The sequence below is a fragment of the Lissotriton helveticus genome, chromosome 7 (genome assembly GCF_964261635.1).
Source record: "Lissotriton helveticus chromosome 7, aLisHel1.1, whole genome shotgun sequence".
Taxonomy (NCBI): Eukaryota; Metazoa; Chordata; class Amphibia; order Caudata; family Salamandridae; genus Lissotriton; species Lissotriton helveticus.
The window spans coordinates 1,831,530,200-1,831,554,736 of record NC_136068.1 but is presented as its reverse complement, the minus strand read 5'-3'; positions in this window follow the sequence as shown (position 1 = coordinate 1,831,554,736).

The window sequence follows — 24,537 nt, the reverse complement described above, 5'->3', positions numbered from 1 at the left end:
TCACCATGGTGCTCACCCATGTGCTTTTGAGGACTACGAGATCATGATACATAAACTTTAGCAAGGTCAAACCTGATAGAGAAACTAAGGCAAATTCACCAACATGCAGCACCAGTAGACCCGAAGGGCCCCCCCCAACCCTTTGAAACCATAGAAGCCAAAGCAGGAAAATACCGCCCAAACGCATGCCCCCTGCACCATGCCAGGAGAAATCATGTGTCAGACTGCTGAAACCAAGAGATCTCCCACAAAGCTGACGCGCAGCGACTATAGCAGCCAGTTTAACAAAAGAGCGCCCAGGATCCACACCCCCTATTTATCCAGCGACTGGGGCCAAAGACCTAGGGGAAAAAGGGAGGTCCGGCAAAGCAAAGGCGGACTACTTCCTCCAACAAAACCTTGCGGAGGACAGCTAACACTGAGAAACAAGGATGGGACCGCCATCAGTATGACAAAAACTTGTCCCCTAAGAGACGGCGAGGAGATGAAGAATACCCACACAAAGCACAAACGAAATTGCTGTGGCACTCCAAAGCATCATAGCAGCACACCTCCCAGTGCGATAAAAGCAAATGAAGCAAATCCAAGGGGCACCGGCCGCCGTGGCTTCCAACCACCAGCCCGGAGCCTACCCACCCTTTCAGAACTGTACGAAACAATACCCCCCCCCCCAACCGAAAACCCTTCCCCACCAAAGCTGACCATAAACAGACCCCCTGCCAACCGGAAATCATCGAGAGGGGAAGGCCTTAGTTCGCTAAACGTAAAAACAAACCGCAACAAACATTGTGCATCAGCTAACCCAGCCCGACCGTACCTGCCATCCCCACCAAACTGCAAAAAACTCAGGCCAGGCCTTCAAAGAACTCCGCCGTGCAGAGGCAGCTACGGAATGTGCTACCAAAATGGCGGACCCTCAATTCCCAAAGTCCCATACGTACCGTGGAATTGCCGTTAATGCCAGATCCGCCCCGGGAGCCCACTCGCTGAATACGGACCCTTGAAAGCGAGATAAACAATCAGCGACACAACTAATGGCTCCCTGAGCATGCCGAGCCCTAAGGCAATATGCAGTTGAGAAACACCGCAACACGAAGCCGCACATGAGCTGTAGCACACGCAAATCGCGGGCTCTTTGTTGGTGAACAAGGTCAACTACCGCTATATTGGCCACATGAAACAATACGGCGCGAATCTGAATTCCCCCCCCCCCCCAGATACACAGAGCAACCCACAACGTGAAGAGTTCCAAAAAACGCAATGCTGCGACCGTATCCTTTCCCGCGCACTGGCCAGCCAGCCGCGCACCAACGACCTTCCCCATATGCCGAAGCCATGAGCTCCTTATGCATCCGTGAAAAAACTGCTACCTGCCACACCATGTCCTCGTCCGCAAAAAACAAGGACACGCCACTGACATCGTGCAGGAAACGCTACCAGATATTCAAATCAGCACGGACAGCAGTTGTAAGGCGCACACGAATGATGAGGAATGCCGGCGCCTGACATCGAGAGGCCCAGATGTCGACAAAAACGTCCTACCCGCCCGAACGACCCAACAAGCAAAATTGAGGCACCCCAAAAGTTTCCGTACGTTCCGCAGCCCACTTTGTGGACTCCCAACACCAAGCGTATGAAATCAGTCATCTCCCGCACGGTAGCAGCAGGCAAGCGCAGCAGCATAGCCGCGGTATCAATCGCAAACCCAAAGAAAGTCAGAGATGTACAGGGACCTTCGGCCGTAACCGGCGCCAGAGGAAAGCCCAAAACCCCGGTCATAGCCTGAAAGATTACCAAAGCCGCCTGATACTGCCCGGACTGACCCCCCACCCCCCCCTGTAAAAGAAATTAATCAAGGTAATGGCAGACCAAGAAGCAGCCGCTGACAAAAAATCGACGCGCCACTGCAGAAGGGTACTGAGGGTCTCAAAGAGGGAACATGACACCGAGTAGCCCATGGGTAATACTTTATGAACATAAAAAACATCCCCCAAAATGCATACCAAAGAAACCCAACAAAAACCACTGAGGGATAGTAAGGAGCCGGAAAGCCGACTGAGGACACTCTTTGCCAGCAAAAAACCCCCAACGCCTGCCCCGCGAACGAGCCGTAAGGCGTCATCCCCTGAAGCATAGGGCACGGTTGAGGCAGCTGGGTCAATGAATTCGGTGACGGATGCACCCTCAGGCCAGGACCGACGATGGAGGAGGTGAAAACTCCCCCATCGCCTTTTGGGGACCGCCCCCCAGTGGAGAGACGATCCAATCAGAGAGAGGACAACTCAGAAAAAGGACCTGCAAACCGATCCCTCAGCATCCAACTTCTGCTGCACAAACCTGAGAGCACTCCCTCACCGACCGCAGAATGTCAGACCACCACCCCACCCGGAGACCCTGATAACCAAACCGAAACCCAACCCTGAAAAAACCCAGAACAAAATCGCAGCAGCCTCAAAGTCAGGATAGTCCACCAACCGCAGAATCAGAATGTGCTGCTCAATAGGAGTAGGAGCCCTCATGTGCAAAGTGCGGAGGTCGTCACCTACCCCCTGAACCCCTCCCCCGTCCTGCAACCCGCAGTCCGTGAAAACACTGTGTGAGAGCATGCCGCCCCCCCCCCCACACTGCACACACTCGTGGCAATCGTTTTGGCAGGATACTATCCTCCGTAACCATGTGTGGAACAGCCACGCCATCCCCAAACTGTAGAAAAACATCCCCCGTAGGTTGCATAGTAGAAACATTCAAAAACCACGGCCGCTCAAGCCGCAGCGTCAGAGCGACTCGCTCACCAACAATCCCATCCCCCGCACCAATTAATCTTATACTCTTAACAGGGAGACACTCCCTTGCTGCGTGACAAGTTTTTTTTTTTTTTTTTTTTTTTACAGCCACCCCATCCCCAACTGTAGAAACATCCCTTGTAGATTGCACATCAGAAACATTCAAAAACGCACAGGCCGCTCAAGCCCCGTTGCCAGAGCGACTCGCTCACCAAGAACCCCATCCCCTGTACCAAACGATGTGGTACTCTTAACAGGGAGACTCTCCCTAGGGTTCCACACGGACCATCTTACCTCCCGGCAACTGTGCCTACTTCCGCTGAACCATCCAGTTAGCTAGCCCACTCCCCCTGTGTCACTTACCGCCGCGTGGTCCCACATGACTCCTGCAAAATACGATAAACAGGGGGTTGCCCCAGCCCACCCCTCTGGGCCCGTGCTGCCAAAAGCCCAATTCCCTTACCCCGCAAACTCCCCACCTACCAATTCATCATCTTGTACATCCAAATAGAAAACTTCCCAGAAAAAATGAAAACTTGTGCCCTGCCACTTGGCAGCGCCCCATCAACAATTCCCCCATCAGAAAACTGCCAGTCAACATCATGAAAGCTCCCAGAAAAAATGAAAACTTGTGCCCTGCCACTTGGCAGCGCCCCATCAACAATTCCCCCATCAGAAAACTGCCAGTCAACATCATGAAAGCTCCGCGCGCGCCGAAAACTTCCAGAAGAGAGATCCGCTCCAGATCCCTCTCCCGTGATCCCACCACTGGAAACAGCCGTAGGGACAGCTTCCAAGCCCGAAGAAACAGTCCTCAGCCGCTCAGCCGGAGGAACAGCTCGAAAACTGCGGCCGCTCAAACCAGACCGAAAAATCCGCAAAAACTACCTCCCCCCCACAGAGGCAAGGGAAACACCCCAAGAGGACCCAGCAACCGACGCCAACCCAGGGGCACCACCCAACCCGGGCGCCGAAACCCACCCCGGGGGGCGGCAGGCATCGCGCGGCGAGCCGGGAACAACACCGGTCTGGTGACAGAGGACGCCCACCATGGCCAGGGGCTGGAGGGAAACAAGGGGGGGGGGGCAGCGGAACCAGAAACCATGAGCCAGGGGGGGGCCTCCGGGGGGGGGGGAAAGAGAAGTCAGCAAAAAAAAGGGGGTGGGGGCAATTCTGGGCAGCCCTGGGCCAAATTGCTGGGGTAAAATGAAGGGGGGGGGCTTGGCCCAAGCACAGGAGGGGGGCGAGGCGGCAGGAAACGCTGCCCATTCACCCAAATGGGGCGAAGCCCCGCCTGACAAACCAGGCACTGAAGGGTGAGGGGCCCCCGGCGAGAGGAGCATGAACATGAGTCCCGGCGAGGCACATAGGGCCGAAAATTCCGCCCTCGCCGGGCCCCCAGCAACAAAAGGAGACTTCCTGGTCCCGACAGGCGGGGACCCAAACATACGCGGGGCCTGCCGGCCCACGGAGCGACCCCGCCCACCCCCCGGGCGCCCCACACAATTCAGCAACTCACAAGGCAAAGGCCTACCTGCTGGCGGGCGCCCGGGTCGCCGGCGGGGTCCCCGAGTCCGCAGGAACCTGGGCCGGCATCTGGAAAGCCGCCGGCATGGCGGCCCCTCCGCCGCCTCCGTCGTCCACGTCAAGCGACACCAGCAGCCGCCGCCCGAGGCCCGCCCCAGCAGCCTTGCGAGAGGGGGGGGGGGGAGAAAGGGGCCGGCAGAACCAACCCACGCCTACCGCAAAAAGAACCTCCCTTCCCTTGCCTCCCTCTAACGCCGTGCCCAACCGCCAGCCTGACTTCCCTTTAATACCTCCCCCCAATCAACCCCACCTGCTTACTGATTCTCGCGCGAACACGCCCAGGGAGAGACCAGCTCGCGCCTGGCTCTCCCTGGGTCCCCCCTTCGCCGACATTGATGTGAGGTACCGCGAGCGACTGGGGTTCGTGCACTTACGCGCACGCTGCAGCCGGGCTGAGAAACACACGGACAACCCCCTCTTAGCCGTGTGGGCGTCGCGCGCCTGCTCCGAATTCTCTCATTATGCCTCGATTCTACCAGTGCACGTTGTCTGGACCAAACGCGCTATGTCAAAATAACAATTGAATTTAAGCCTCGTTTGTTGACTTTTCTGTCTTGGGTCTGTGTGTCGCTTTCGGTCTGATACATCTCACTCGGGGTCCCACTGGAAGGCTTGTGCGCAGTATTCGGGACTCATTCTTTACCCTAAACCAGGGGGCTGCTGTGACTTGCACCCTCGCGGTGAGACCGCAGGTGGACAGACTCCCTCGGTTCAGCTGCTGGGAGTGCCGGTGGCACCGGCCCCTCGCCGGCCCAGGGGGTGCTCAGACGGCAGCCACTTGGCTGCAGCTCTCGGTGGAAGGTTTTAAGCCCGTGTGACTCATCCTCAGCGAACAGGAAATAAACTCTCAAACCTGCCCATAGGTGGCGGGCGCACCAACCTCAAGTTTACTGTGAAGTTTCTCCGCATCTGTCCCTTCCTGTTAAGAAGGAAGTCAGTGCGCTGCAGCCGTCGCCGCTACATACATTATCCCGATAATTGCGCCGTGACCTCTGCCGAGCGCCTCGTGCCAGGACGGCTCTTCTCACCATGGGGGACCAACTGACAGCGGCGGACCGAGTAGGAAACCGCGGGACCCAATCGAACCCGGGCCAGGAGATGCTCGCGCTGCGGGAGCCGGAGAACAGCGGCGGAGGTAAGGACGGACTGCACCGGTCCCCGCTTGCTGGCTTCTCCAGGGAAGTGATGGGAGCGGTGGGGGGGGATAGAAGGTGAGTGAGGGTGCTGGGAAGCAAGGAGGGAGGAGGGGCAAGGAGTGTGTGTGGGGGGGGGGGGGCAAGGTGGGTGAGGGGGAAGACCTGACATGAGGTGTAACGTCACTGCACTCACCGGACCCACGGGGTATGGAGCGCAGTCCCACTAATGTAGGGTGACCAGAATTTTAAAGCCCAAAACCGGGACATTTCACAAAAAAAGCAGAAGGACTACAATGTTACTTCAAGCGATGAGAGCGCTCCTCAGCAGAGAATTACAGAACAGGCAGTAAGAACATACATCGAATGCAATTTTTAAGCCCAGTAGCTTGCCTGTTAATTAAATTACTTTCTTGAACCAATTGCTATGTATCCCTGCTCTGTAAAACATACAAAACACCTCCCAACATTTTCAGTTGACCCTCTCCAAAAACAGGGACATGAGCTAAATTTCTTGAAATTTGCTGGGACAGTTGGTTAAAAACAGGGACCGTCCTGGCAAAACGGGGACGCCTGGTCACCCTACACTAATGTCGTCAGACATACATGAAGAAGTTGCTTTTTGCACCTGTGGAAACAGACCTTCCACTTCGAGCATGAGCTTAGGGAGTGTGGGGGGACGCACACGGGGATGTATCCCACCCCCCACCCCCAGGCATTGCAGTGCGGGGGACTCGGGGAACAAGGGTAGGTGGGGGGGCAAAATAATTTCCCCTCTCTCTTCTGTCGGTCCCAGGGCTATTGTTGGCACATCAAAGCACTACCTACAATGCCCTGCACTTGACCTGTGACCTCCCTTTTGTTGTGCTGCAAAGCTCCAGAAATTTCTCCTCACCTCGCCCTCCCCGCCAGAGCTGCCTGCGGTCTGCACTTTCAGGACAAGGGACAGCGGTAGTTTGTTGATTGGTGCATGCATCCTGCCCCCACCCCCTCGGCCCCATTCTACCTTATTTGACTGTTTCACAATGCACAATTCAGCCACTTAAAGGCTATTGCCTTGTTGAAATGTCCATTTTGAGTAGTTGAACCTCGCCCATAACATAAGACCAATTAGTATCAGACATGGTCTCAGCACACATCTTGCGTTAAGTTGTGTGTCAGATGTGTTGGTCTGTCCTAGTATTTACATAAATAAAAATTTAAGTAGCACTATTTTCTTCTCATTTTTTTTGTAGTGCTACTCAACCCTATCCAGGGTGTGGAAGCGCTTTACATAACACATGCACATTGTATATTGGCAATAAATCATATATGCGTAAATCAATTTACAGGATGTATTACATAAGATAGTGAGGGTTACAAGGTGTAGAAGTCACTTGTCCTTTCCTTCATAGCTCACTGTGCTATATTAGAAGGATTGTGATTTATAAACTGCAAACAACTAAAGGATTGCTGTGTTAAAAGCAATAACCCACTTACCCATCGACATAAAATATCAATCTGTCATCTATGTGTCACATGATGTACCTTGCGAGATACATATTCTGTTACATTGATTCAAAACTGTAACTAGACGAAACACAGATCTCTCCAGCAAATGCATTAACCTCCAGAGTTCTCTTACCGTTATTGTTATTACCCTGAGTTAGCTGGCACACAAAGATCTCTGCAGCAGGTGCCTTAACCCCATAAGATATTTTAAAATACAGACATCGCAACCAATTAAGCAGAACAGATTTACTGTCACATTTCTCCTCGTGCAAGTTTATTTCTTGCAGAGTTTTAAGAAATACATTTATAAGTGGAGAAATAGATTTTGCGCCTGGATTGCATCACATTTTTGGCACAACTGCGACGCAAAATCTAATTTGTTCAATATCGTAATGCGCTCAAATGTACTTATGATAGACCTGCTTAACATATGTGAGGTCTTAGAATCTGATGTCATTTTTTTGTGCTATCATTTCTTGTGAGGTCATAGGTTGTGATGTCATGCTGTGATGTCACTCACATACTGCCTAACTTGGTTTGTGCCCCACTTCTTTTTTAAGGACTTGAGCCTTGGTGGGAGACGTATAATGGAGGACTGGTGTTGGTTGTTTTGTGGGCTAGGCATAAAATGTAAATGTTATCTTTGCATTAAGAGGCCAATGTAACTCGATGGGAATTAGCGTAATGTGATTGCATCTCAGAGATAAAGACATCCATCTAGATTGGCATGTAGGACAGTTTTCAGTGGCAAGAGGCAGGCTTGTGAGATGCCCGCAAGGACGGCATTGCCAAAGTCTAATCATAACAGTATTTTTAGTGGAAAAGAGACAAGAATGACTTCATCTTTTAAGGACCCAGTGGTAATAGTTTGCCACTTTAATGATTTTGATTTTACGAGCAGGCACGCACTCCTCCTATGACGGCCACACAGAGGTCGAAGCCAGTCGGCTGACTCGTGGCTTACACAGGTGGCTAACCACATCATACCAATTAAACACAGGGATGTTGATTCCTTAGGAAAAAGAAAGTCAACCCCTTGTGTTAGTGAGGAGCATGAAGTGCTTTGCTTTTCCATTGAGCTTATCTCGATCCATACGAGCTTCACTTTGTCTCCATGTTTTTGTTTTCCTCCCTGAAGCATGGCCCAAGTACTGTTTCTCAATGTCTTCTTATTCCAGCTTCACCTACAATTTCTCCCTCTTCACACTTCCAAAAGTTGCAGGTTTATTTATATATGTGGTATTTACTCATAGTAAACTCGATTTACATTAATTATCGCACAAGTAACAAATCAGCCTAAGTGCAGCGCACATAGTTCTGCACAAGTAACAAATCAGCCTAAGTGCAGCGCACATAGTTCTACAAAGGTAGTTAAATGCACAAGGCCATCCAGTATCGCCGCCACAAATGAGACGTTATTTGGTTGTATCTAGAATGCACTATTCCATAAAATATGGAAAATAGTGTTTCATAACGGCATAGTGAATCAGCAACCCCTGCGTGGCTCAATGTTTTCCATTCTACCAGATCAAGGGAATCTTCACTCAAGCTTCTCCAAGTAATCAAAACGTGTATCTCTAATTTCTGTAACCTTTGGGCAAATATTGTCCTCAAAGAGTCCAGGCATGAATAATCCTCCCCCTCATGTCCCAATATTATCAATGTTATCGTACAAAGGGTATGTTTTTCCTCTGAGCTTCTTAACATAAAAGCAAATATACCAACTATACATATGCTTCAAGAAAATGATGTCCGTATCATAGCTATCAAACCAGGCCACTCCGTTTCTTGGTAGCAACAACTATTCACCTAAGATTACTTCACTATTAATAAGCACTCTCCAAATGTCTCTTGTAAATAAATCATCATAGTCTTGAGTAAGACATGCATGCCTTCAATTATTGTTTCAATTAAATGCTCAATAATTTGTCTTGAATAATCCTAGCACAAGTCATATTTGCTACTTTTGAGCATTTTATAGTTTGCCTGAGCCTCCCTGTTGGGAAGTGGATTATTAGTAGTTTTAAATATGCATCTACCACTGCCAATAAGGCCACTAACACTGTCTAGGGCTCAGAATAGGTCTCAGAAAATTATTCCTATGCTCAACCTTTGGTAGCTTAGCTGTAAGCAGTGAAACTTCACTTCCGAGACAAGTATGTTAAGCATTTAAAAACAATAATTCATTACATAATTAAGACACCACACACAATAAAAATCCAACACCAATTTATAAAACTAGGAAATACAAACAAAAGAAAATCCAATGTAGGGAACCAGAGATATTACTTTTTTTAAAGATTAAACACTTTCTAGTGCATAGAAACCAATAGTGCCACTTCTCGAAATTTGGTCGCCTCTTACCGGGATAAAGTCAAAGTTTGAGGCTGGCTGCGATGGATCCCTGGTCGAATACACTAAGCAGGAGGCCCAGGTCAAGAATTTAGCTACACACTTAAAAACTTTTGTGGATGATTTCTCACCAGACGTCATGCAGCCTCCTCCAGCAGGCCGGATTCGTTGCGGGTTCGCCGAATTGCCTTTCAGTGAGGATTTGCTGGTTTGCCTTTCTGTGAGGATTCAGTAAATCCCTGGAGCTTTTGCACAAAAGTTCACCAAACTTTCCCAAATGTCTGGAATTTCATCCTGAAGTTCTTCCTGAGGGCCCAAAGTGTCCAAAACACAATCCAGGAGTTCGGAATCTCCAAGATAGTCCTTGAATTGTTGGGGCTAGAATTCCCACAATGCACCTGGACAACAGCCTTAAAAGTCCACTGGATACACTCCAGGCAGGGGACTCTTGGTGGAGATGATGCAGGCGAGATCTGTTGACATTTATCTTGCAGGGAGTCCACTCTTTAAACCTCTTGAAGCAAGGTACATCCAAAAGGGCTGTAGTTCCAGATATTGCAGCAGGAGCAGTCTGTCAGAATGCAGAGCCTGATGGTGCAAATCAAGTATCCAGCTTGGCAATCTTTTGTCTTTTTTTCAAGCAGCAGATCTAAAAGGCTCTGCCACCTAGGACCGGTTTCGGGCTTTCAGCCCTCATCAGCCAGGATAGCTGGATTCCAGTGGCATGGAGAGCACAGGACTGTAACCCATATCTCTTGACTGGGGGTGAATGTATGATTTATTCAGCATTCCGTCAATCATTTGTTTGCGTAGCACTTTTCAATTTCAACCTTAGTGGGATGGGTATTCCGTGGGTCCCATGCTTACTGTGCCACTGGATTCAAGCTAGCCTGGCTGATGAAGGGTAATACCAAGAAACCGGTCACAGGATGCTTGTTTCCGGTCCATGGAGGACCTGGCTTTGCAGTTCGGTCTGGACTGTTCCCATGAGGCACAGAGTCAAGACTGATTTGCAGATGTCTGGGTCAAAACTGGGGTGGCATGGTGAGCAAAAGAACAATTGATTTAACCCGGATCTCTTGCCTGGGGTGAATGTATGATTTATTCAGCATTCCGTCCATCATTTGCTTTCATAACACTTTTCACCCTAAGTGGGATGGGTATGCCCAGACGTGGGTCCCTTGCTCACTGTGCCACTGGATTCAAGCTAGCCTGGCTGATGAAGGGTAATACCAAGAAACCGGTCACAGGATGCTTGTTTCCGGTCCATAGAGGACCTGGCTTTGCAGTTCGGTCTGGACTGTTCCCATGAGGCACAGGGTCACAACTGATTTGCTTATGCCTGCGTCTAAACTGGCGTGGCATGGTGAGCAAAAGAACAATGGATTTAACCCAGATCTCTTGACTGGGGGTGAATGTATGATTTATTCAGCATTCCGTTCATCATTTGTATGCGTAGCACATCTCCATTAAATGAACAGGGCACACTTAAATTTCAGACAAATTAACCCTACTTAGGACGAGGTCCCCTTCAAATACCTCGCAATGTGTTTCACATGTTTTGTTGTGGAAAATTGGGTAACAGATGCACCTGGGGTGGAAGTGTGTGGTGGGGGGGGGGGGGGTTATTCAGCGGGTCTGTGGTGTTTTTATTTAACAAGTTTTGTGCTCTTTTGCTCTGACTGCTTCCTTGCATGCTCTGCACTCTTTGCCACAATCTGAGCGGAAAACTCATTTGTCCTCTCTTGACCCTATGCACATACCCTGTGGCTGAATTCAGCCTTCTCCTAAGCGTACAGTGGTCCTTAGATTCCTTGAATAACACCAACCAGGATTTGTCGTTTTACGTAAAACGCAACCCATTGTCCTTTCCTTCATAGGTTTGGATGCAACCATGCCAGTCACTCTAGTTTCAGTAGGGGTCCCAGAGGGATAGCGATACTACTTCACAAACATCTCCCCTGGGTGTTTACCCAAATCATCCATGATGCCCATGGCTGATATGTGGGTTGGTGGGGTCACTCGTGGGGAAACCATACAATATCCTCAGGGTATACATCCCTCCCCATCTACATAGCCAAACCTTCAAGGACCTCACTGAACTAATCGCTACAATTCCATACAGGGTACTGCTTATCAGGGAGGACTTTCATGCCACCTCAGACATAGACGTCACTGCCCCCCCACACACAGCCAAAGGGATTTGTTCAAGGGCTTTTTCTCTTGGGTGTACTCATTGGGGTTGTGTGATGCTTGGCGGGTGTTGCATCCTCCGGAACGAGCATACACCCACACCTCTGCCTCCACAATTTTTTAAATCACATATTGACCACATACACCTTCCAGCCACAGATATGACTTCCACATCCCCGTGGGATCTCGGACCACTCTCCCATGCTCCTTCGACTTGGAGTTGCACGGCAGTGCAGAAGATCCATGTGGCATCTAAAAACCTGGTTCCTCACGCAACATTTTCTGGACTACCCGTTGGAGGAGTTGCGCCCCTACTTAGTCATTAAAGACAGGACAAAAGGGGAGCACCCTGTGGATGGTGAGCAAGGCTGTGCTTCATGCGTGACCATGTCTTACCATACATATGCAGACAGGGTCTGTCACAGACGTGTTATGAAATTGGAAACCGCATCTCCGTTTGGAGGCACTGTTTCAGAGCAGATAGCATATGTCTTTGCACATTATTACCAAACACTGTATGCCTGGCATTCAAGACCTGCCTGTGAACTCGCCCAGCCTCTCCTACCTGATGTCTCCCTCCCCCTTTTCACTCAGATCCAACGAGCAATTCTGGACTCCCTCAAAACTGAAGTTGAGCTTCTGGCTGCGATTCAAGACCTGTAGCCCTGTAAAATCCCAGGCTCTGATGGTTTTCTCCTTGAATATTGTTCCAAACTCTGTAAGGTTGTTGTCCCACATCTGTTTCGCCTCTATAAGGAGGTTGGGAGTACTGGTTCCCTTTCTACAGATCGGGACCTTGCCGCCATAGTGGTCATTACTAAATCTGGCAACAAACTGTTCCTCCTTCTGCCCTATCTCGTTGATCAATACTAGCGTCATGATTTATGCTAAGCTCCTTGCTAACAGACTACAGCCAGTACTTAATACTCTGATTCACCCGGACCAATGTGGCTTCATGCCGTACCGTAGCACAAGACATTGCATTTGTCGAGTCCACACGGTCCTTGCTAATATTCAAGACATCAGGGGAGCGACTTCTCTGCTGCTTGTGGACTTTGAAAAGGCCTTTAACACTGTGGATTGGGGCTACCCTGACTCGGTGCTAGATTACAAGGGCTTCGGTGCCACGCTTTGTAGATTGGTCAGGCTCCTATACTCGCGGCCCTCAGCACAAGTCCTCATCAATGCGGTGCTATCCCATGAATTCCTAATTTGCTGTGGAACTTGGCAGGGTTACCCACTACCCCCCGTCCTCTACACGCTGGCCATTGAACCCCTGGCTTGTATCATTTGATGGGATGCTCCCCTGCGTGGTTTGAGTGCATCGCTCTACGAGAGTATCGCTCTTTACGTGGTCAACATCCTTCTCTTTTTGGCTGACCCGTAGACATTGGGTTTGCGTACACTGGAAATCTTGTGACTCTTTGGGGATGCTTTGGGGTTGGTATTGAACCGGGGTAAATTGATCCTAGTGTCTATACGCAGGGACAATGCTGTGTATGACTGGCAGACCGATATACCGATCTGTCGCCTCTGGTTCAAATACTTAGGAGACCATATAGCCACTGTGCCTGAGCTCAGAGGCCTTCTTAACCTTGAGCCCCCTCCTCCGGGCTACTAAAACCAGCCTCAACGTGGTCAGCTCTGCCCCTTAACATCCTGGGAAGGATTGCACTTATAAAAGATGATGCTGCTCCCGTGATTCTTAGACACCGTACAAAACTTTCCACTTCAAATCCCTAACAGCTGGTTCATTGAAATTGCAGCTGGACTTTGATTTTCCTTTGTGGAAGTCGACCCCCCCCTCCACTCAACACACTTGCTAATTGTTGCCAATCCATGTATGGTGGTCCCCTGGGTGCGGTGGACCTTCGCCTGTATAACTGGGCGTCCCAGCTCCTGGTCATCAATGATTCGCTGATCGGTGGGTCGAGTAACCCAGCATACCAACATGAATTGTCAGGCCTGGGTTTGGATGAGGTGATGCACTACCTCCATGGCAGACCAAACCCTATCAATACTATGGAGGTTACCAAGAAGGCTTTCCTGATAGGGCTAGCATCCAACAGACTCCTTGCATGGGGCAGGAAACTGACCCATCAAACACCCCTCTTGGGAGGGTGCTGGATTGACCATACCGCACAATTGGAGGTGTTCCAACATTGGGATCCGATTGAGGTCACGGTCCTGAGGGATGTGTGGCGGGGCTCCTGCATGCACTCCTTTGCGGATCTACTTGCGGATCACGTTTTTCCAGATGCAGTTCCATAATTATTTGTAATTGAGACATGTGCTTTGTAATGAACAGGCTCACTAGATAGGCTTGCCAGAATTTAACCCCCTGGAGGCTAGACTGCCGATGGGAGGCCTGAGTAGTGGGCTGGACTGAGCAGAGGTGGGAGGGATGCTTTGGGGAACTAGAGGATGTTAAATGTCTGGAGGGTTGCAAGGTCCCCAGGAGCTTTCTATTTTAGCAGATTAGTTCACCTACTCTATTTACGGATCACTTACATGACTCTGCTAAAGTTCTGGCATGCAGGCCTTCTCCTCGTACCGAACTGCACCTCTGCTCCTATCCCAAGGCAGACTTCTTCCATGTAGTGTGGCAGTGCCCTTTGATTGCCCACTACTGGAGCCCATAGGTAGAACCCTTACTAGGATCCTAGATCTACGTGTCATGTTGATGCCGAAGATTTCCCTCTTGGGTGTTTTACATGAATTTGGGGGAGTGCAGGGCAATTGAACTCTAGTGGGGGACGCCACGCGTGTGGCTGAGAGATAGCAAGAAACTGGACATTACCACAACCACCTAGACTGGCGCTGTGGAGATCCGGCATGGATTGGTGGGCCAAACGGGACGAATCTCTCTATCTCTCTTGGGGCTCCACTTGGAGAGTCTCCAAATTTTAGGGTAAATGGTGGGAGTATTCTGGTCTGTCTTCTACGCCGGAGGATGTGCCAGCGGGTGCTCTGGATTTCTCATAATTGCTGATGATTAGGGATGGGAAGTCAGGGTTTGAATTGGAAGCAATTCTTGTTTTATTTTTTGTTGTTGTCTCTTCATATAAATCACTAAAAATGTTATGTATAAAAAAAACACTCCATCAGGCCTGACTCTCTTACTCAAACAATCTTCTTAATTCAAATTAGTAAAACAGGGTTTTTTCAGATCATGATGCTCAGTATTTTTGGGAAACAGTGTTGGCCTAGCAATGCTGAGACAATGCATCTTCAATTGACATTTCTTTGCCCTTCGCTTTTCATCTTGGTTTGATTTGTTCACACAGTAATGTGCATAGAGCCTTTTTGGGCAGTTCTTATCCTTTTGACTTCTTTGAAACCCCACAGAGTCACGACTGGTAGCTTGGGGCCTGACCTCGGCAAGTTCTACGATTTAGTTTAAAAAATATACACACGAATACAGAAACTCTTATAATTAAATACGTAAACCAATTATGAAATATTTTATTTAATTTTCCAACCAAATATCCAAAAATCCTAACTTCAATAGGAAGTGTGGAGGTTTATAGAGTTGTATTTTAATTCTAAAAGATTGTGGTATACTCGATTCTAGCTGTCACTTTGTCTTTTTTGCTCCTAATACATTCTGTTTTTGACAGCAAATAGACGCAAACCTGGGCTTGAACTGATCCAGATTAACCAAATTATACTTGTGCTGCTTCGACACTCTTTATGGTTTTTTTAGTGTTTAATTCAAATTCCCCTATATTTTATAGAACTTTTAAAAATGTTCAGTTTTACATTTTCTTCAACTATCAGTTAATATTTCATTTTCAAAACTGTCATGGAACCTCTGCACTAGATGGTCAGGCAAAGAACCCCAGGACTAGATGATTTGTTGATTAGTATAGAAGGATCAATTTATATATGTCAAAGGTTTTTATTGTACGTTCTTGAGTTCCACCTTTGTAACACGTCTTAGGCCCAGCAGATCAGACTTATTATCACACTGCGTGGCTATTTCATTATACAGTGATGTTTAAATAGGATTTCTGGGTCAGAGTGTTGCCCTCATCGAATGAACGTTTGTTTCTTTTGCAGCTCATAAGTGGTCTGACTGTGGGCCAAAAGTGCTGAAAGGAGTGACCAGATTCCGTGTGGTGCTGGGACTGTTGGCGGTTATGGTCGTCATTACAACGGCTCTGGTAGCGTACGTCATAGGTGAGTTGCTGTCACGTTGTTTTCTTCCCTCCTTGAAGGCGCAGATATTTTTCTCAACTCTTGATAAAGGGATCCCAGATTCATCCTGGCAATATTCTCTGTATGATATAGACTTTCAATATCAGGAAAAAAGACTATAGCCTCCCATCAGTACGAACACCAGTCAGTCACTGTTGAGAAGACTATTAGTATGAAGGAACTGAAGAACCAAAGTAATTTCGCGAAACACGTGTCGGCTTGGCTGATCTGTGCCACTACTATGTGAAGAGAACTTTGTCATCAAGCCTGTGATGTACAAAAATGTTTACTTCTACCAAAGTTGAAGACAACTTGTTTCGTGTCTAAACAAGGACGGATGATAATAAAAGAATTTTGCATGGAGACTTAAGATGCAAAGAGTGTTTTTCTCAGTGCATAACCTAATGTGTGACTATTCCATGAAGTGAAAACAGGGATCTGGGAACCTGTGCCAGGCATTTCTCTAAATGTCCTATTTTGTTGATGTTATATATACAGTTTAATATAGCGCAAACTCCATCTGAAGGAATTGGAGCACTGTACATGAGCACCAGTTACATTACACAGGGAACCATTAATTTTTGGTAGGCATGGGGCGTTGAAGCGATTTGCCCAGAATCTCAGAATGTTGAGCCTGCGCAGAGGTGCAAACTTGGTTCCCTAGTTCCAAAGTCGACAGCTCTGGCTGTTTTGCCACATCCTCTCCACTATAGCACAAACTCGGCACGAAGGTCAAGTGCTTTACATGAGCTCATTATAGACAGAGATTAGATGATTTGCCTAGAATCACAGTATGTTGAGCTTCTTCTCAAACCAACAACCTTCGCCCCCCCGACTCCCCCTTCAAATGAAATTGAAATGCTGCACTGTCCACACGGCCCAAAGGCCCAAAGAAGGCCACCTTAACCCCTTAGCTGCGGCGGCTATAAAGCAATACATGCTACATTTGGTTTCACAAACCACTTTCTAAGTTTTTCCGTACTTCAATTTTTAGGTCGAGGCTACCGTCGCACTGCGAAGCAGTGGGGGGCAGAGCCGCGAATTTTTGTTTTCCAGTACTGGGCTTTAACCCGCCTCTCTCTTCCATTGGCTAGCTCCATAAATGGAGGCTAGCCATTGGAAGAGAGATGTGGCAATCATTCTGGGAGCAGATTCGTGGGCGTTTCTGTGGTTTTTAAAGCCCCGCCCCCTTTGTTTCGTCATTCAGAGGTGGGCCATTGTGGGTGTTTCCTTTTTTTTTTTTTTTTACACGGATGTTTTTTGTCAGTCTGTGCCAGCTTGGTCCCAGTCCTGGTCCACTCTGAAGCCTCTCCTTTACATGTCATGTTTTTGTGACTCGGCTCTTTGACTGTTGAACCCTGCTAGGCCCCTGACCCTTGTTCGTGCTTGCTGACCTGCCCCCCCCCGTTGTTCGTTGTGCTTGTTCCGCTTAGTTATTGTTCCATATAGCGCCACCTTGATCCTTACGTGCTCCCTCAGCCTGGCCTACCGTCAGTCAGCTGCACGGCGTGCCTGCGTTGAGTGTGTGTGAGAGGTCGCGCAGGGAGGGTCTGAAGCTGCGGTGAGACACTGCGCCCGAGGAGCAGCGGCAGCTGGGAGAGGAGCTCGAGCAGCGGCCCCTGCCACGCACCCAGGCCTCCGGAACACAGCTCCAGTGCAGCACAAATGACTTGTAGAAAACCCCAGGCTGCGCGTTTGTGGATACAGAGTGTTGCCCTGTTTAGAAACCAGTGCGTAGGCACGCAGTTGGAACGTGTGTGTAAAGTAGCACCTAGCACGGCCCCTTTAGACTTGAACGCTGTTTCCCAGACTACCTTTCCAAGATGGAAGCTGCAGGACTGGGAGGGGGAGGGGCTCCGTGCTGTCATTTCCTGTGGGGGCTGTTCTCGCTCTGAGCGGAGAGGGTTTATTTATTGCAGTTAATGGCCGTAGGCACTGCGCCTTGAACGCTACCTCAAGCGCTGAAAGAGACGGGCGGCGCAGAGGAGAAGGGGTGAGTAGGGATTGGGGGCTTGTGAAAATAAGTCTGAAGGGGTGGGCAAAGCAGGGGGGGCATGGACAAATATGGAATGAGAGCGTCCAGGGGTTGAGGAATGGGAACGAGAGGTGAGTTGTATGGCTGGGGCTACAGTTTATGGACAAGTGGGAAGCAACTACAGGATATAAACGATATGGAGATGTGCAAAAGAAATGGGTTGACCAGGAAGGATGCAAGGTGATGTGTTGAAAGACCAGTGTGTGTTATTAAAGAAGGCGGGCCAGTTCGTGTTTTTTCTTTCCCTTGTAGTTTTACATAGCGCTAACTCGACCCAAGGGTATCGGAGCGCTTTACATAATCACCCGTTGTATTACACAAGGTCACTTATTTTTGAGGCAAGGGTAGATTACATGATTTTCCCAGAATCACAGGATGTTGAGCGGACGCCGAGACTCGAACGTACTTTCTCGGTTCCAAATTCCGCAAGTTTGGTCATAAAGCCACATCCTCTTCATAGTTCATGGATTATAGCTGTCCAAAGCTTGCGATAAAGGTTCCTTTTGACGTAAAAAAATGCCTGGTTTCTTTTTCCATTGCAGTGTAGTCCATAAAAGTACCATAGTCCCAGAAGGAAGCTTTGATAGGGAAAAATGCGAGCTGAATTATGGTTACGCCTTCCGTTGGTCCCCTATGTGAATTTGAGAGGAATGGGGTATAATAATGTAGAAGTGGAACTGTAAACGGGAGAGTAGATACAGTCATAATCAGGTCTGTCATAACCAGACCTATTGGCTTTGACAATGCCTGTTATTTTGTCTTATCGTGTATAGCGCCCTGTTATTTAGTTCTTATCGTGTATAGCGCCAACTCCAGCCATGTTTCTGTGCGCTGTATCTAAGATCTTTTTGCGTAAAATGTTGTCGTCGCATATATTGAGTGTTAACAGCACAGCGTAGAGTACTTCCACAATAGAGAATTAATCGCTATATTTTCAGAGGTAGAGCAGATTACAGTGTATTAAATGCATGGAAACGTGATACCGCATACATTGGACAGAGATTTTAGATGCCTATCGTGCAGATTAGAAGTGACCGAGCCGACAATTTAACAGGAAGTGCCAAGGGTCATTTTGAGGCAAAGCAGTTGTCATGTGTGCCCCATATGTGGCTTAGATTCTTGTAATAGATGGAGCGACATTATAGGTCAGTAAATCAAACATGAGAGGTTTGTGTACAGTGCACTTCTTGAACTCGCATTTTTCAAGGTACTCTTGTATTAATAAATAACAAGCATTGACATAGCCAATAGGTCTCGCCTTTGGAACCTTATAAGTATTTAGTTATGCAGCACAATATCCTTGCACCGCTAAACACTTCTAAGGTCTCAAAGGCAAGACCTATTGGCTATGCCAATGCTTTTTTTGGTTTCATTGCCAATATCGTATTCATAGTTTTATCACAATCTCATTTGCAGAACTGAAACAATTTCAATTATTCATAACATCTCTTACACTCATTTGTCTGAAATGTAAAAAAAAATGTGCTAAAAAACATTGTCAAAGTCAATGGACCTGGTTTGTGTGTTTTTTCTAATGGTGTTCTGTTGTTGTGTGATAGGTTTGGATGTACATACACCTACAGTGGCACCCTTCTGTCTGTCAGGTGGCATACTGTGTCAGTGGTAATTGTAGTTCTATGTTTGTGTAGTGTAGCATTGTGTCTATGGTTGTAGTTCACGTTTAAAGATGTTTACTTAATTTCATAGTTATCACCTGCTCAACCTACGAAATTGTTACTTATCTGTAACCCTAGTAACTAGGTTGGACTGTCTTTATCTGTTATAACCGCTTGAAATACAGTGGCTGCCATGTCACAAAACGTTCAAAATAAACTTTATGATTTAATCATTTTTTATTTACTGCATCAGCCTTGAAGATGTAAACCAGGGATCTTGAATTCCTATAGCCCGACGCCCAGGACTTATGGTTTGGGGTCAAGGGCAACAATTTTTTATTGTGTATTTTGACAAGTAGGCCCAAAACCCTACAGCACAAACCAGTTGGCTGCCAGTTTACAGTAACACATTATGGATCAGGGAAGGGCATCGTCTCCAGTTAAGGTAATATTTGTTGTGTTCATGTGCTAATGCTGTTCGAACATGTAGTTAGGGTTCATTAATGCATTGTGTGGATAGCTTTTTTTGTAGGTGGCTCCATGTGTGGGTGGCTCTGTCTGTGTGAGGGTGGCTCTGTGTAGGGGGCTCTATGTGAATGACTCTGTGTGGGTGGCTCTGTGTGGGTGGCTCTGTATGTGTGTGGGTGGCTTTGTGTGTGTGGCTCTGTTTGGGTGTAAATGCAATAGGTCATGCATTTGCAAGCGATTAAGCTATTGGCATTGTAAATGACAATGCCATTTATTTAACGATTAAGCTATTGGCAATGTAAATGACAATGCCATTTATTTATGATTTTAAAAAAATAAAAAAAATAAAAAATGTCATGAGCAATGCCAATAGCTCTTCCTTTAATAATGCCGAGACCATTGCATTGTAAATGCTTGTTTTTCTGTGATATCGACAGGAGGTCCCCTCCTTTAGTTGTGCAGCGACAGGATGCCAATGCTTGTGCCTCTTGGATTTAACCCCCCGTCCCCCAGTGCGTAGGGTTCGCGGTACCTCGTGCCTCATTCCCCGCCTCCATGGAGTCTTTACGGCACACTCCTGATGTTCATTCTTTTCACCTCAGGCCAGGTGTACAGACTGCAAATTACAAAACATGCGTTTGACAATAACCGGAGATGCAGTGCCAGCTCTGGTTTGTGCACCCAGACCAGTTGTGGTAGGGTGCCTCTGGGGTCACCCACTCCATTAACCCAAAAATGCAATGCCTAGATCACAAAGTAACTTACAAAGTAAGAAGAGGGATAGGAGATGGACTCTCAGATGGTTGCACCTGAGCTCTGTGTACATGAGCCCTGGTCCTTGATGGGGGCCATAATGCTACCGTGAGGGTGAGTACCAGGGTCCAAGTCCTGAAAAAGAAGCTGGGGCTAACTAAGTTAGGCAGTATGCAAGTGACATCATGGCATTTAACATTACCTGGCATCATGGCACGTGACGTCGTATCACAAGAAGTGACATCAGATCTTAAGATCTCACACATGTTTAGCAGGTCTATCATGAGTATATGTGAGTGCAGTAGAATATTTAACAAATGAGATTTAATTTAGGGGTTGTGCCAAAAAAGTGACACAACCCAGACGCAAAATCTGGGCCTCAACGTCTACATTTATTTTTTAAAACCTCCCACAAAGAAATTGGCAGCAAAGAGAAACGTGGCAGTAAATCTGGTCTGCTTATTTTTTTGCAAAGTCTGCATTTCAAAATACCTTATGGGGTTAAGGCACCCGCTGCAGAGATCTGTTCCAAATAAGTTTCAAGAGATAATAATAATACCCCACTAACAGAACTTACATACTTTGTTTATAGCCCTGCCAAGGGGACCTCCCTTTATTATGTTATGATATATGTTATAGGCTGATTTGTATCGCGCACTGTTAGTCGAGACTGTCCTGGCGCGTAGAGGAAACAAAGACAGCATACACCGGGAATCTAGAAGGCTTGTTTAAACAGATGTGTTTTTAATAGTTTTTTTAAAATGGGCAGATCATTGTATGCCGAAGTTGGTTTGGCAGGGTGTTCCACATAATGGCCGCTCTAACCGCCAAGGATTTGCCCCCTAGGCGAGTTTTCCAAAACCTCGGGACAACCAGGCTTCTAAGTGCTGCCAAGCGTAATTGTCTCGTCGGCTGGTAGAACTTAAACCTAGCCCTCAAGTAGGCTGGACAGGGACCATGGAGGGCTTTATGAGTCAGGACCAAGGCCTTGTAGCATACTCTTTGGTTCACTGGAAGCCAATGAAGTTCACATAGTTGTTTGCGGACACTTAGTCTCCTAGGGATGTCAAAAAGGAGCCTAACCACCGCGTTTTGTACCACCTGCAGTTTCCCTAGAAGAAATGCAGGAGAGCCAATATACAAGGCGTTGGCATAATCCAGGCGTGAGAGTATGGGAGCCCTGGCCACAGCCTCCTTAGCTGCTCTAGGGAGGAGGGGGAAGAATTTCCTTAGGGTTGTAAGGGTGCCAAAACATGTTCCCGCTAATCTTTTGATCTGTTCTCGGAAGCACATATCAGCCCCAAACCAAATCCCTAAGTTCTTGGCTATCCCACAGTCACCCTTTGGACAAGGTGATCCTGTGGGCCACAGTGATTCTTTAAAAGCTATAGGGAATTGTCTGTAAAGAAGTATTTCGGATTTCTCCTAATTACATTTCAGGCTGGCCTGGGCCAGCCAGGCAAATACTGACGACAGACAGTGCTGAGCTTTCCCAGTCTGTAAATCATTACCTTTCCAGGTGAAGAGAAGTTGGGTGTCATCGGCGTAGGCCATAATTTTGGTACCCAAACTCTCTGCCAGGTAGATCAGGGGGGTCATATAGATATTAAAGAGTAGGGGGCTAAGTGTTGAGCCCTGAGGGACCCCAGTTTCCACTTTATCAGACAAGTGGAATGGAGGCAACCAAACTTGTTAGAACTGGTCTTTAAGAAATGATTCCACCCATCTTAGTGCTGAGTCTGCAATGCCGATGTCCGACAGCCTGGAGAGGAGCTGGAGATGGGGGACCGTATCAAACGCGGCAGAGAGGTCCAATATAATCAAAGCCGCTCTGCCGCCCCCATCTAGGCATTCTTTGATGGCCTCCGAGACCTTTACAAGCGCCGTCTCGGTGCTAAAAGATGATCTAAAGCCAGATTGAGCAGGGTGCAGGGCCCATGAGGCTTCCACAAACTTTTCAAGTTGTCTGAACGCCACCTTCTCGCAGACCTTCGCAAGAGCTGGGAGGAGGGAAATGGGGCGATAGTTCGAAGGGAGCAATGGATCAGCCGTAGGCTTTTTGATCAGGGGAAGGAGTTTAGCATGTTTCCACTGAGAGGGCATCGCGCCTGACTGCAGTGATTCATTAATCAAGGTCAGTACTATAGGAGCGATTACGTCAGCAACCCCACTCAGAACCCTAGCTGGACAAGGATCTGCCGGGGACCCTGACTTAAGGGATTTAAGAATAGCTGTCACATCCTTCACTTCTACTCTATCAAAGCAAGAGAGGAGCTGGGTTGGCTCGATATTATCCTGAGGTGTCCAAGTGGGAGATAGGTGGGTAGGAGCGGGAAGCTTAAGGCTGGCTTGTATCTTTTGAATTTTGTCAATAAAAAAGGTGGACAGCTTCTCACACCAGCTGGGGGATGTAGGTGCAGAAAAAGACCTCTGCCACTGGAGAAGTAAAGCTCCGCACAATAGCAAAGATTTCTCTGCTATTGTTCTTAGCTCTAGAGATTCTCTCGGCGAAGAAATCACCTTTTGCCAGCTTGATGACAGCATAGTACTCGCATTGTGCCTTGCGTAGTTTCGCCTTGGCTATGGAGCAATACTCCTGTCGCCAAGCCCGCTCTAGCTCTTTACAACCTAACTTCAGGGTTTTTAAGCAGTCAGTGTACCATGGATACGATATTAAAACTGATAATTGTACTCCTTAGGCAGTTTTAAATACACTTCACTACGCACACTACCCTACTTCATCCAAAAGCCTCCTCCTACTGCTAAGACCTAAAAACAAAAACAAAAATCCTTCCCTCTTTTATCACTCCATTATCCTTTTCAATCAAAATTAACAGACTAACATGTTCACTTCTCAAATTCCATATTCAACTATACTAATTCACCACTAATCCTTTATGGGTTCCAGAGTAGCGTGCTACTCGCCAATAAAGTTTCTCAACACCCCATCAGGGTTACAAGCACTCTATAAATGCAAACCCTTTCCCTTTTCTACCCCTCCCCAACTCTTCTCAATCCAAATAACTGACTAACATATCCACCACTAAAATTACTTTCATGTTTCACCATACTAATTCAACACTAATACTTATGGGTTCCAGAGTGACGTGCTACGTGCACTTCAAATTCCCATCAGGGGTAGCAAACGCTATATAAATACAAACCTCTTTCCCTCTTCTATCCGCCACCTACCCTTCTCTACCCAAATAACTGAATAACATATCCACTGCTCAAATTACTTCATATTTTACTATACTAATTTTCAACACTAATCCTTTATGGGTTCCGGAGTGGCGTGCTTCAACACCCCATCAGGGGTAACAAGTGCTATATGAATGCAAACCTTTCTTCACCTTTTATCCCTCCGCTATCCTTCTCACTCCAAATAACTGACTAATATCCACCACTGAGATTACTTTCATATTTCACCATACTTATTCACCACTAATCCTTTATGGGCTTCTGTAGTAGCGTGCTTCAACACCCCATCAGGGGTAACAAGCGCTATATAAATACAAACCTTTTTTCCTCCTCTATCCTTCTGCTATCATTCCTATTCCAAATAACTGACTAACCTAACCACTACTTAAAATGTACTTGCATGTTTCACTACACTAATTCAACACTAATCCTCTATGGGTCCCGGAGTAGCGGGCTACTCGCGGAAAAAGCACTTTGACGCATTGTCTGGGGTAGTAAGCGCTATATAAATGCAATTACAATACAATACAATACTTCCGCATTCCCTCTCTCATCATATTGGCAAAAAGGGAAGACCTCCGACAAAGAGCCCTTTTGCAGCACCCATGGGGCATTGCAGCGCTGGCCCCACAAAGAGTAAAGCCCCATGATGAAGCATGACCCCCATTTGGTTGTGTGAAGGCTCTATCATCCTATAAGGAAGACTCTCCTGAACACGGGATATT